Below are 12,202 nucleotides of genomic sequence, written 5' to 3' on the forward strand. Positions count from 1 at the left end.
GGTGTCTGGAGGACTTCCATCTCATTTTTTGGACCGGGGCCTAAACGCACCCCTGCTGGTCCTTGGCCCTGACTCTTGTCTTCTCCCCATAAAATCCGCTCTCGAGGAGATCCTGCCCCGAAAAGGCTGTTGAAACTTCTTCTCCTCCTCCTTCAGAGGAGCAGGAGCAACAGGTAAGGTCTTTCTAGCCGACCGAGACAAAAGGTCCTGAGTAGCCTTCTGAGCCAGAGAAAGGGAGATATCTCTGGCCAGAGCTTCAGGAAAAAGATGACGTGAAAAAGGGGCGTAAAGTAGCTCCGACTTCTGGGCAACAGTCACAGATCTAGAGGTGAAGGAGCACAAAAGGGCCCTCTTCTTTAAGACCCCTGCTGAGAAAAGGGAAGCCAATTCATTAGCTCCATCCCTTAGAGCTTTGTCCATGCAGGACATGATACTCGTCAGGTTCTTCGTGTCCTCCAGGAGTTCAGACTTCCTGGCCAGAGTCTCGAGAGACCAGTCCAGGAAGCTGAAAACCTCGAAAACCCTGAAAATTCCCTTGGCGAGGTGATCAAGCTCCGACATGGACCACATCACCTTGGCAGAGTTTAAAGCATGCCTTCTTGCCGAGTCCACAAGAGCCGAGAAGTCACCTTGGGAGGAGGAAGGCACTCCTAACCCCAAAGGTTCCCCTGTCTCATACCACATACCGGCCTTGGAAGCGAGCCGAGACAGTGGAAAAGAAAAGGTGGTCTTGACAGCTTGTCTCCGTTCCTTCATCCAATCATCCACTTTAGCGAGAGCTTTCCTGGCCGAAATTGAAAGTTTCATTTTGATGAAGGCCGAAGACTTAGTAGCTTTCTTCCTGGTAAATTGAGACTGAGGAGAACGAGGGGCCGAAGGTTGAAATTCCTCCCCATAAAGTTCCAAAAGAGAGCGAGAAAGAACCTTGTAATCGCTAGAAGAGTCGGCAGGTTTTTCTTCCTCTTCCGAAATATCTTCGAGGTCCTGCTCAAGGATAACATCCCGAAGAGTTGGGCTGCCAGCAGTCTGGCAGCGAGAGCTGTTTGAATCCTGGCGCCGAGCGCCGCTAACATCCAGTCGGCGAGAAGCGGTATCGTCACGATGACGAGAAGCGGTATCGTCACAATGACGAGAGGCAGTATCGTCATGATGACGAGAAACGGAAGCGTCCTGAAGATGCAGGCTGCCGTCGCCTTGAAAATGCAGACTGCATTCATCCTGTTTCCTAAGAAACGAGGCAGTAACGTCCAGGCGTTTCGAAAGGGAAACGGAATCGTCACGGCGCCGAGAACGAGAGGCAGTATCGTCCTGGCGCCGGGAGAGGGAGGAAGGAAATTCCTGGCAGTGTGCCGATGAAGAGGGTGTACGTTGTCGTACGGCCGACGAAGTGCGCAGAGGTTTCTTGGGAGAGATACTAAAATCTTTCTTAGAAGAAGATCTCTTAACAGGCAAAGAGACGTCCTTACATCTGACGGACTGAGAAGGGTGGCTGAAAGCTTTAACTAACGATGAAAGTTGTTCCTGCATAACAACCATGAAAGCTTTAGCAACCTCCGCTGGCTCTCGCGGTGCCGAAGACGGCAGTTGTCGTACGGCTTGACTGGGAGCGCTGGCAGAAGAAGCAGGGAGTCTAGCAGGATTAACTGGGCTAAGGACTCTCTGTTTCGCCCTTTTAACAGGAACATCGAAATCGTCTTCCGAAGGATCAGGGTCTCTGCTACTCGAACCGGGAGAGGGAGAGCGAGACTGCACGTCCCGGTTCCACCCTCTCTTCATTGGTCTTGATTCGTAACGCCAATTACGTCTGGGAGAACGATCGGGCGAAGACACAAACGTATCCGACACGCCTTTCCTACGGCGGTCAAGAGCAGCCTGGGAGATCGCAACAGGACTGTCTGAGGCGACGACTGACCGAGGATAAGCACCTCTCACCCCCTTTCGGCTTTCGACGTACCTTCTCCCTTGGTCCTGGGAGCTTGGTAGAGGTCTAGACCTAGGGGTATGACAGATTCGATCAGTCGCCACCTCCACTGCACTTTCACAAGCACTAATTTCACCTACACCCTTACCTTTAAAGGCCTCCAACTGTGCTTTAATGGCCTCCAATTCAGCAGCCAATTTAGCATACCCAGGGTCATCCGTAGGCACAGGTCCTGTAGAAGGGGCAGGAGTCACTACATTTGGGGAAGGAATACCTTCCAAAGGGGTTACAAGCAAAGGGTCAATAGATAAATCTAAGCTAGGCTCACTAGCAGACTTTGACTTTGATTTAGCTCTTCTAACTCTATCAATCTCAAGTTTGCGCACATAGTGCTTCATAGCTAACCAATCATCATCACTTAAAACCACGCATTCCTTGCACTTATTATCTAAAGCACATTCAAACCCCCTGCAACCCATACAGATAGTGTGAGGGTCAACCGAAACTTTCGGCAACCTCACCTTGCAAATATCATTCGCACAAACACGATAATGAATTTTCTCACTCATGATAATAAAGGAAAAAAGACAAAAAAACAAAAACAACACGATTGCCAAATCCCAACACAGTGTACTTCACCAAAAACGAAGTCCAAAAAGGCGATGAAGGGAAAGCGATCCGAAAAAACTCTGAAAGGCGGACCAACGATGTTGTCGATCCGGCCGGCAGAGATAATCTGAGGAACAGAAAACGGGAATGATTCCAAGTACCACCCTGTAAGGGTTGTTAACCATCTAACCACACAACCACCACAAGGCAGTTGCCACGATTTTCGATTAAATTCTGCCGCAGTCGGAGACTCAGCTATATATATATAACTGCCAGGTAAGTTCTATTCATAAAAACAAGTTTACACACTCAATAATTACATATCGTCAATCACCATCTACTGCCATCTTTTGGCAAATATGTAAGCACTCCCAGTTGTCCAAAACAATTGTTTATGGTGAAGGAAGTATTGTAATACTATACAGTAAATATAAAATTAACCTTTATTTTAATTAAACACACAACTACTGTACACAATTATACTGAGCATATTATATGTTGCCATGTCAATCCTTTTAAACTACTATGTAACTAGAAAAATTAATTACAAATATCGAAAATTCTAGGTTTCGGACAACAAGGGTAGCCTACCGACAACACAACAGAGCCGGAGAAGTATGAATAAATAGAGAGAGAATTACCAGTAAATATTCTTATTTTACTTAAAACATGAAACTATACAGTATACAATAATTAAAATTAGTATATTTTATGATTTTTAAGTCAATCCTTCCAAACAAATACTCTATTAATGAACAATACAGTACAGTGAACCCTCGCTACTTCGCGGTTCGACCATCGCGGATTCACCACTTCGCGGATTTTTTTCATAACCCATGTCTATACATATATTGCGGATTTTCCGGAAATATCGAAAATACCGCGATGTGACCGATGGTGCGAGATTGGAGAAAGTAAGGAAAATTGAATCATGATTGATTTTCAATATAAATGAAACTTTGAGGAGCAACAAAGATATCATTTGTTAGAGAGATAGAGAGAGGTAAGGAATGGGAGGTAGTGAAAAGTAGCCCACAGAGAGAGAGAGAGAGAGAGAGGAGAGGAGAGAGAGAGAGAGAGAGAGAGAGAGAGAGAGAGAGAGAGAGAGAGAGAGAGAGAGGGGGGTTTAAATGTAATAAACAAAAAAATTTGATAGGTTATAACACATTGGTGCTTATGTAATATCAACTGTATACTGTAGACGGTTTGAATAAGTTAAGAAATGGTATAAATGATACTTTGTTAGTGTATTCGTACACACTCAAGAGCGGCAGCTAGATGACAGCTGATCTAATCACAGCCAAAAGTAAAAAAAAAAAAAGTCAACAATACTCGATTTTTAAAACACACCCGAAATTTAAAAACAAAAGTACACGCTTTCATAATGTGCAATTAACTATTTAAAGAGTGGCAATTTTCTAGAATAAAATGATATTTCCCAAAAAATAGTGGTTTGCTGATGAAATCGGATGCCCTATTTTTGGCTATGATTGAAATGGATGTAGACTCGGCCTAATTATTTCATTTCGTATTTAATTGACACTAAGAAAACTAATTTTAGTTTCTTCATCTAAATGTAAGTATTGTATAACACGAAGAGAGAGAGAGAGAGAGAGAGAGAGAGAGAGAGAGAGAGAGAGAGAGAGAGAGAGAGAGAGAGAGAGAGAGAGAGAGAGAGAGAGAGAATCAGCTGTTGTAATCAAATGGCGTGTTTTTGTTTCGTGAGAATTTCATCGCCACGACTTTAACAACAACATACTGTACTGAACTTTACAGTATTATACAGACTACTGTAATATGATAAAGTAAAATATTTGTAATCTATTTTATATTAAATAGGGCTATTTTTGTTTTATTTAAAATTTACATTTACGTATGTAAAACAACTCTCTCTCTCTCTCTCTCTCTCTCTCTCTCTCTCTCTCTCTCTCTCTCTCTCTCTCTCTCTCTCTCTCGTAGATTGTTTTCCTGCTTTGCTACGTATGTATGATTTTATATAGATACGGTAAATAATATTTGTAATAACATATTTTATAAAAGCTTTTACTGTAATATCATTATTTATCACTTTCATCATGCGGGTTAGATTCCTTAGTTTGTTTACTGAGCGTACTTTATGACGCCGTCGTTTCAGGCGGCGTCATAAAGAAAAAAAATTTCATTTGGAAGTCCTAAGAAAAATTAAGTAAAACATTAGTAATAACCAAATCAACATACTGTACTGAATAATCAATATAACTGATGCAAAAACTAACCTATAAACAGATGTGTAAATGCGTTTGTTTCTTCATTAGGATCAGAGATAAACGTAAACAAAACATTGGTTGCCATTTTTTATCGTGCTTTTTGGCGTGTTTAGGAAACGCATGATATAAAGTCGCCTTTAATATTTGTGCCTGTTTTAGTTTAGGGTACTGTAGTACATGCATTAAGTGTTCTGTACATTAAAGGGTAGTTTGTTAACAGTACTACATACAAGGGAAGGTTTTAAAAGTCTGAATATACATGTTAAATAAATAGGTAAATATGGTGTTACTACTTCGCGGATTTTCACCTATCGCGGCCGCGTCTGGAACCTATCTACCGCGATAAACGAGGGTTCACTGTATGCAATTAGAATACCCTTACAACAACAACAGAGGTCGAGAACACAAATATTTTCACAATTCTAAAATTATATCTCATGTAATGGGCAAACCCGGACAGTCTTAAAATTTTGCCCTTTACATGGAAACATACTTCTCTCATTTTATTTACTGTAGAGTCGAATCGCATACTGTATACAAGTTAACCTGATTTTCATTCATGTTGCCGAAGCATGATGATTTATAGTTTTTAGTTCTGTAGTGCTTGATTATAAAGCTTAGGAAATTATTTATATTGTTATAACAAAATTATATTTTCAGTTTTTAGACACATTGTAATGTTATCTTCCAAATTCAGCATTTACATTTACAGTAATTGCGCGATTTGCACGTTCATAGGTTTCCCACTAAATTTCCTTTTTGCTTCTTAGTTTTGGACACAGCTTTCCAAGATTCAAAACAGAATAGCAGTTATAAATATTCTTTGTTTTCTTACCTTCATTTACAGCTTGTTAGTTTATATTTGGCAGTATATTTTCTTGATCTTTTTTCCATCGTGAATAAGAGCATAATGTAAAAATCACAAATTTTAAGTAATTTGTATTTTTCCTAACAGTACTTACCTCGAACTACAGTACTTTCTTAGGAGTATCTGGGATCTCCTCCCAACTGACCAGAATTTTGTGTAGTTTACCCTACTCCCGTTTTCTATGCGGGGTAACCTCTGGCGGAGTGATATGCGCCATGAGGCGACCCGGGGTCAGAGAGCATGCTTGCTCAGGTCTCGAACTCCAGTAAGTTTTTGACAGATAGGTTTCTACGAAGTCCTGTAAGGCACTCGGGGCAGGATGGGCGGGCCATAACCCGAAAGTAGTTCGAGGTAAGTACGGTTAGGAAAAATACAAATTACTTGAAATTTGTGATTTGTTCCAACACGGAGTACTTACCTCGAACTACTTTCTTAGGAGACTTACACCTTAGGAGGTGGGAGTGGCCTTCCGGACCTAAAGACCGTGATGAGGAGAGAAAAGGAACCTAGACAGGAGGCTATGTTCTGCTGACCCCCAAGGAAACACGAGACATTAGGGAAAACTACGTAAAAAACTCTCTAGTGTCTAAGTAACCCACCTCTGCAAAAAACCTTAGAGATGCATTCTTCCACTGACAGTGTATCTCATGGCAGTTAAAGGATTTAAGGGTCATATAGGGGAAGGTGATAGGGAAAAAAGGGGTAAGGAAGGAACCTGTGTCTCTTGGCCTTACCGCCCGCGGCTACACCTTTGAATCTTTTGGAGCGTGGAAATGATGGGACCGAGAGAGAACCCATCCAAGGTTCTAGAACAATCCTTCAAGTAGTGAGTCGTAAAGGTAGACTGTCTAGACCATGTACCTGTCCTCAGGATTTGGCCCACTGCCATGTTTCTTTTAAAGGCCAACGAAGTACTCAGTCCTCTAATGTCGTGGGGTCTAGGCCTTCCTGGAAGGGGGACCCCTGGACTGCTGTAGAGTTTCATGATCACCTGGCGTAGCCAGAAGGAGATCGTCCTAAGGAGACGAACAGACTTGGTTTCGGGGCGAAGTTTGGCCGTCCTCTCTAGGTACTTCAGTACTGCCCTGACTGGACACAGAAGCAAGTCCCTCGGGTTGTCCGAACGTGGGATAGCTGACACTGAGAACCCTTCAAACTTGGGGTCCCAAACAGCTGGATTCTGAGTCTTGGCTACGAAGGAGGGCAAGAATCTGAAGGTAGCTTCTCGCCAGCCCTTCAGGTGTGAGATCTCGTAAGACAGTCCATGAATCTCACCTATTCTTTTTTGCTGATGCTAGAGCTAACAGAAAGACTGTCTTGAGGGTGAGCTCCTTGTCTACAATGTCTTTGAGAGGCTCGAAGGGAGGTTCCGAAAGCATCTTCAGTACCCTAGCCACATCCCACTGGGGCACTGCTCGAAGCTCTTGATGAGCATCGAGATATATCTGGAGGTACCTAGGTCGATGCCCTTCAGGAGGAAGACTTGGCCCAGTGCTGCCCAGACCCCTTTAATGGCTGGGATGGACGTGCCCACTTCGTCCCTGAGACAGACCAGGAAGTCTGCTATCTCGTGAATGGAGGCCCGTAACGGCCTGTTCTTCTTCGAGGAGCACCCCTTAGTAAAGGTAGCCCACTTCTCCTGGTACACTGCGATTGACGAACGTCTCAGGTACCCTGACATCCTCGATGCCGTCCTCGACGAATATCCTTCCTTTTTCAGGAGACACTTGATAACCTCCACGCGTGAAGGCGGAAGGACCGAGGGTTTTCATGGAACCTTTGGAAGTGAGGCTGCCGGAGAAGGTCTGGTCTGTCTGGAAGTGGCCAAGGTGGAAGGCATGCCAGTTCCTTTAGATCTGCGAACCACTCTCTCCGACCACCAGGCCGCTATTAAAGTCATCCACAGGTTGGCCGCCCGTCTCACCCTGTTGAGGTCCTGTCTGAGCATCCCGAAGGGAGGGAAGGCGTAAACGCCGAGGTTGTCCCAAGGGTGTTGGAAGGCGTCCTCGAACGCTGCTGCTGGATCTGGCACAGAACAAAACATGGGGAGCTGTGCGTTTAATCTCGTGGTGACAAGGTCTATCACCAGCGAGCCCCACTTCAGGATGAGGGTTTTGGCCACTTCTGGGTGTAGGGACCACTCGGGCTCTACCACGTGACCCATCCTGCTGAGGCCGTCGGCCAGGACGTTCCTCTTCCACGGAATGAACCTGGCTGAAATATTGTTTTGTTCCACTTCGGCCCATTCTAGGAACTCCAACGCGAGATTGCACAGTTCCTTTGACTTCAGTCCTTCTTTGTTTTTTCACGTGGGCACATCAGAGCCACGGTGTTTCCCCGGAGTAGATGGACGAACTCTAGGCACGCCCTTTGTACGGATATCATCTCCAGCCCGTTTATGTGCAGGTCCGTCTCCTCGACTTCCCATTTCCCTTTTGACGTTTTGTCGAGAAGATGGGCACCCCCGCTCTCCTTTGATGCATCTGTGAACAGGAGCATCTCCAGAGGGTCAGCTGCGAAGGGCATTCCCTCTAGGTTGTCAAGTCGCTCCGCGGAGGGGAGAGCTCTCGCCCACCGGGAGACTAGGACCAACCTTAGGTAGGCCATCCTGGTGGAGGGTATCAGCTGGGACTTCTCCAGGTTGATGATGATATTCAAGACATTGCAGAACTGCAGGCGCTTCGCGCCTTGCTCCCTCAGTACTTCCTTGAGGCTAAAAACAACAACCAGTCGTCTAGGTACCGAATCAGGCGGGTGCCCTGTTCATGTGCCCAGGCCAAAACTGTTGCGAAGACCCTCGTGAAGACCTGAGGGGCTGTCGACAGTCCGAAGCAGAGGGTATTGAACTGCAACGTTTGGGTACCTCATTTCTACCCTTAGGTACTTCCTGCTGGAGGGATGGACAGGGACCTGGAAGTAGTCGTTTTTGAGGTCTATGGACTTCTCCAGGTTGATGATGATACTCAAGACGTTGCAGAACTGCAGGCGCTTCGCGCCTTGCTCCCTCAGTACTTCCTCTGAGGCTGAAAACAACAACCAGTCGTCTAGGTACCGAATCAGGCGGGAGCCCTGTTTGTGTGCCCAGGCCAAAACTGTTGCGAAGACCCTCGTGAAGACCTGAGGGGCTGTCGACAGTCCGAAGCAGAGGGTATTGAACTGCAACGTTTGGGTACCTCATTTCTACCCTTAGGTACTTCCTGCTGGAGGGATGGACAGGGACCTGGAAGTAGTCGTCTTTGAGGTCTATGGACTTCTCCAGGTTGATGATGATACTCGAGACGTTGCAGAACTGCAGGCGCTTCGCGCCTTGCTTCCTCAGTACTTCCTCTGAGGCTGAAAACAACAACCAGTCGTCTAGGTACCGAATCAGGCGGGTGCCCTGTTTGTGTGCCCAGGCCAAAACTGTTGCAAAGACCCTCGTGAAGACCTGTGGGGCTGTCGACAGTCCGAAGCAGAGGGTATTGAACTGCAACGTTTGGGTACCTCATTTCTACCCTTAGGTACTTCCTGCTGGAGGGATGGACAGGGATCTGGAAGTAGTCGTCTTTGAGGTCTATGGACTTCTCCAGGTTGATGATGATACTCAAGACGTTGCAGAACTGCAGGCGCTTCGCGCCTTGCTCCCTCAGTACTTCCTCTGAGGCTGAAAACAACAACCAGTCGTCTAGGTACCGAATCAGGCGGGTGCCCTGTTTGTGTGCCCAGGCCAAAACTGTTGCAAAGACCCTCGTGAAGACCTGAGGGGCTGTCGACAGTCCGAAGCAGAGGGTATTGAACTGCAACGTTTGGGTACCTCATTTCTACCCTTAGGTACTTCCTGCTGGAGGGATGGACAGGGACCTGGAAGTAGTCATCTTTGAGGTCTATGGACTTCTCCAGGTTGATGATGATACTCAAGACGTTGCAGAACTGCAGGCGCTTTCGCGCCTTGCTCCCTCAGTACTTCCTCTGAGGCTGAAAACAACAACCAGTCGTCTAGGCACCGAATCAGGCGGGTGCCCTGTTTGTGTGCCCAGGCCAAAACTGTTGCAAAGACCCTCGTGAAGACCTGAGGGGCCGTCGACAGTCCGAAGCAGAGGGTATTGAACTGCAACGTTTGGGTACCTCAATTCTACCCTTAGGTACTTCCTGCTGGAGGGATGGACAGGGACCTGGAAGTAGTCGTCTTTGAGGTCTATGGACATCATGAAGTCCTCCTCCTTCACGTCCGCTAGGACAGACTTCGGAGTGTCCATCTTGAAGTCGTTCTTGTACACGAATTTGTTGAGGGCTGAGAGGTCTATGACCGGTCTCCAGCCCCCTGTCGCTTTCTCCACCAGGAAGAGCCTGCTGTAGAACCCTGGACCCGGGTTCTTGACTGGTTCTACTGCCCCTTTCGCCAGGATTGCCGAGACTTCTTCCTACAATTCTGCTACTCTCCAGGGGTCCTTGGGTGCCAACCACTCCGCCTGTTGATCTGGGATCAGGGGTGGGGGAGTCTGCTAGGAAGGGCAACCTGTACCCCTCCTTTAGTACTGCTACGGTCCACGGATACGCTCCGTGGTCCCGCCATGCTTGCCAAGATCCTTTGAGGCATCCCCCCACCTGAGGCGTTGGCCGGAGTAGGGGGCCTCCCCTCCTACCTCCTTCGAGAGGCGCGGCCTGAACGCCCTCTCCTGGAGCCCGAATAGGACGGTCTGAAGGTTAACTGTGGAGTCAAAGCTCCTCTACGGGGGGGGGCAAGGCGAGATAAAGATTACGTGTGCCAACGTCTACATCTGACGGGCGGACGGAGCCGAAGAGACACTGGGCAAAAATGCGGGGGGCCTCTCCAGCGGTCACTGAGGCAGGCACTGGAGCGGCAAGAGCCCTGTTCGACCCGCTAGGGGGAAAGCCACTTTGCCTCCGTCACGGATGAAGCCGTTGGGACGGGGGTAGCCATCATGGGTCTACCCCCTCCAGGGGAAATCTGTGGAGTGTAAGTACCCTGCCATGTCAGCAGCCGCCTCCAATGCTTGGAAGGGGCTGGACGGGACGATGGCACGGCTGGCTCCATCATGGATGCAGCCGCCGGGACGGAGGTAGCCGTCATGGGTGTGTCAGCAGCCGCCTCCGATGCTTGGATGGGGCTGGCCGGGACGATGGAGCGGCACCGGGACGGAGGCAACCGTCATGGGTCAACCCCCTCCTGGGGAATCCGTGGGGTGTGAGTACCCTGGCATACCAGCGGTTGACCACGAAGCCTGAATGGAGATGTCGTGGTACCGGGTATGGATGCCATGCTGCCGGGTCGAGCCAACGGCTGCCTCCGCTGGACGGATGGAGCTCCTGCGGAGATCCATGGAGCTGCGGGCTTCCCAGTGCTGGCTGGTTGGTTCCTTCGTTCAGGGCGGGCCATCGAAGAACCGGAGGCCGGGACAAGGCTGCCAGTCCGAAGGGGCGACTCTCTCCGCTGGGCGGGTGAAGTCGGAACCTTCGCGGGCTTATGCCTGTCGACCGAGACCTGGAGCGATGACTTCCATCAATGATCGGGTCTGCTGGAGGAGACGTACCGCGAGGATGGCGAAGGAGCTCTAGGGAGCCAGCCAGTGAGGGCCTCTGCTGCACGGGGGTATCCACCAACCTGCTGAGGCCCGAGAGTCAGTCCTCATTCGTCGCGGGCTTCGGTTCGTCTAGCCCGTGGTGGCGTCTGATGAGTGCTAGTACTTTTCTGTAGGCGGGGGGTGCCTCGTCCACTGAGCCTTCTGCACTATCTCCTAGGCCTTCCGTCGGATGCTCCTCTGCCTGAGAAGGTGCACCTACGACGGGGGGCCGTGCTCGGGGTGGAGGCATCCTTTTGTCGTGGTACGACTTCGGCGGTTCTGGATGGAGGACGGGCATCGCCGCTGGGACGGAAGCCTCCATCCTGGACTTGTCTCTGCCCACGAAGGACCAAGCTGCTGCGGGCTTCCTCGTGGCTGCTGGTTGTCTTTCCCGTTCTGGCCGGCTTGTCGAAGACTTGGAGGCTGGGACATGGCTACCAGAACGTAGGGGCGACTCTCTCCGCTGGGCGGGTGGAGTCGGAACCTTCGCGGACTTATGCCTGTCTGCCGGAGCCTGAAGTGAGGATTCCCTCCGACGTTCGGACCTGCTGTAGGGGACGTACTTCGGAGCGGGAGAACAAGCCCTTAGGATCAGCCAGAAGTACCCGAAAATGCTGAAGCTCCCTGGAGGTGGCTGTGTGGGATGGCGATACGCACCCTTTCCTCCCTAGGGGAACGGCTTCTGTGCCTCCTTCTGGGGGATCTAGCATGCCTCCTGGCGTGGCGAGATCTGGAACGGGAATGGGACCTCCTTCTGCGGGACCTCTCTCGCCTCCTCTACTGGTTCCTCGGCGCTCCATCCTCCGAGGAGAAAGAGTATGACTCGAAAGAGGAGCCCAAAGATTTGTAGGACCGCACTGAAGGGTCCGAGTCGTCCCGCGTCGCTGGCAGTTCCTCGTGTCGGTCCATAGGTGAAGAAGGCTCCAGGAAGACGGGAGAGCGAGGTAACTTCTTGCTTGGGAACCACGCCTCGAACTCTTCCTCCAGTCTCATGGGC

The sequence above is a fragment of the Palaemon carinicauda genome, chromosome 23, assembly GCF_036898095.1.
Source record: "Palaemon carinicauda isolate YSFRI2023 chromosome 23, ASM3689809v2, whole genome shotgun sequence".
NCBI lineage: Eukaryota > Metazoa > Arthropoda > Malacostraca > Decapoda > Palaemonidae > Palaemon > Palaemon carinicauda.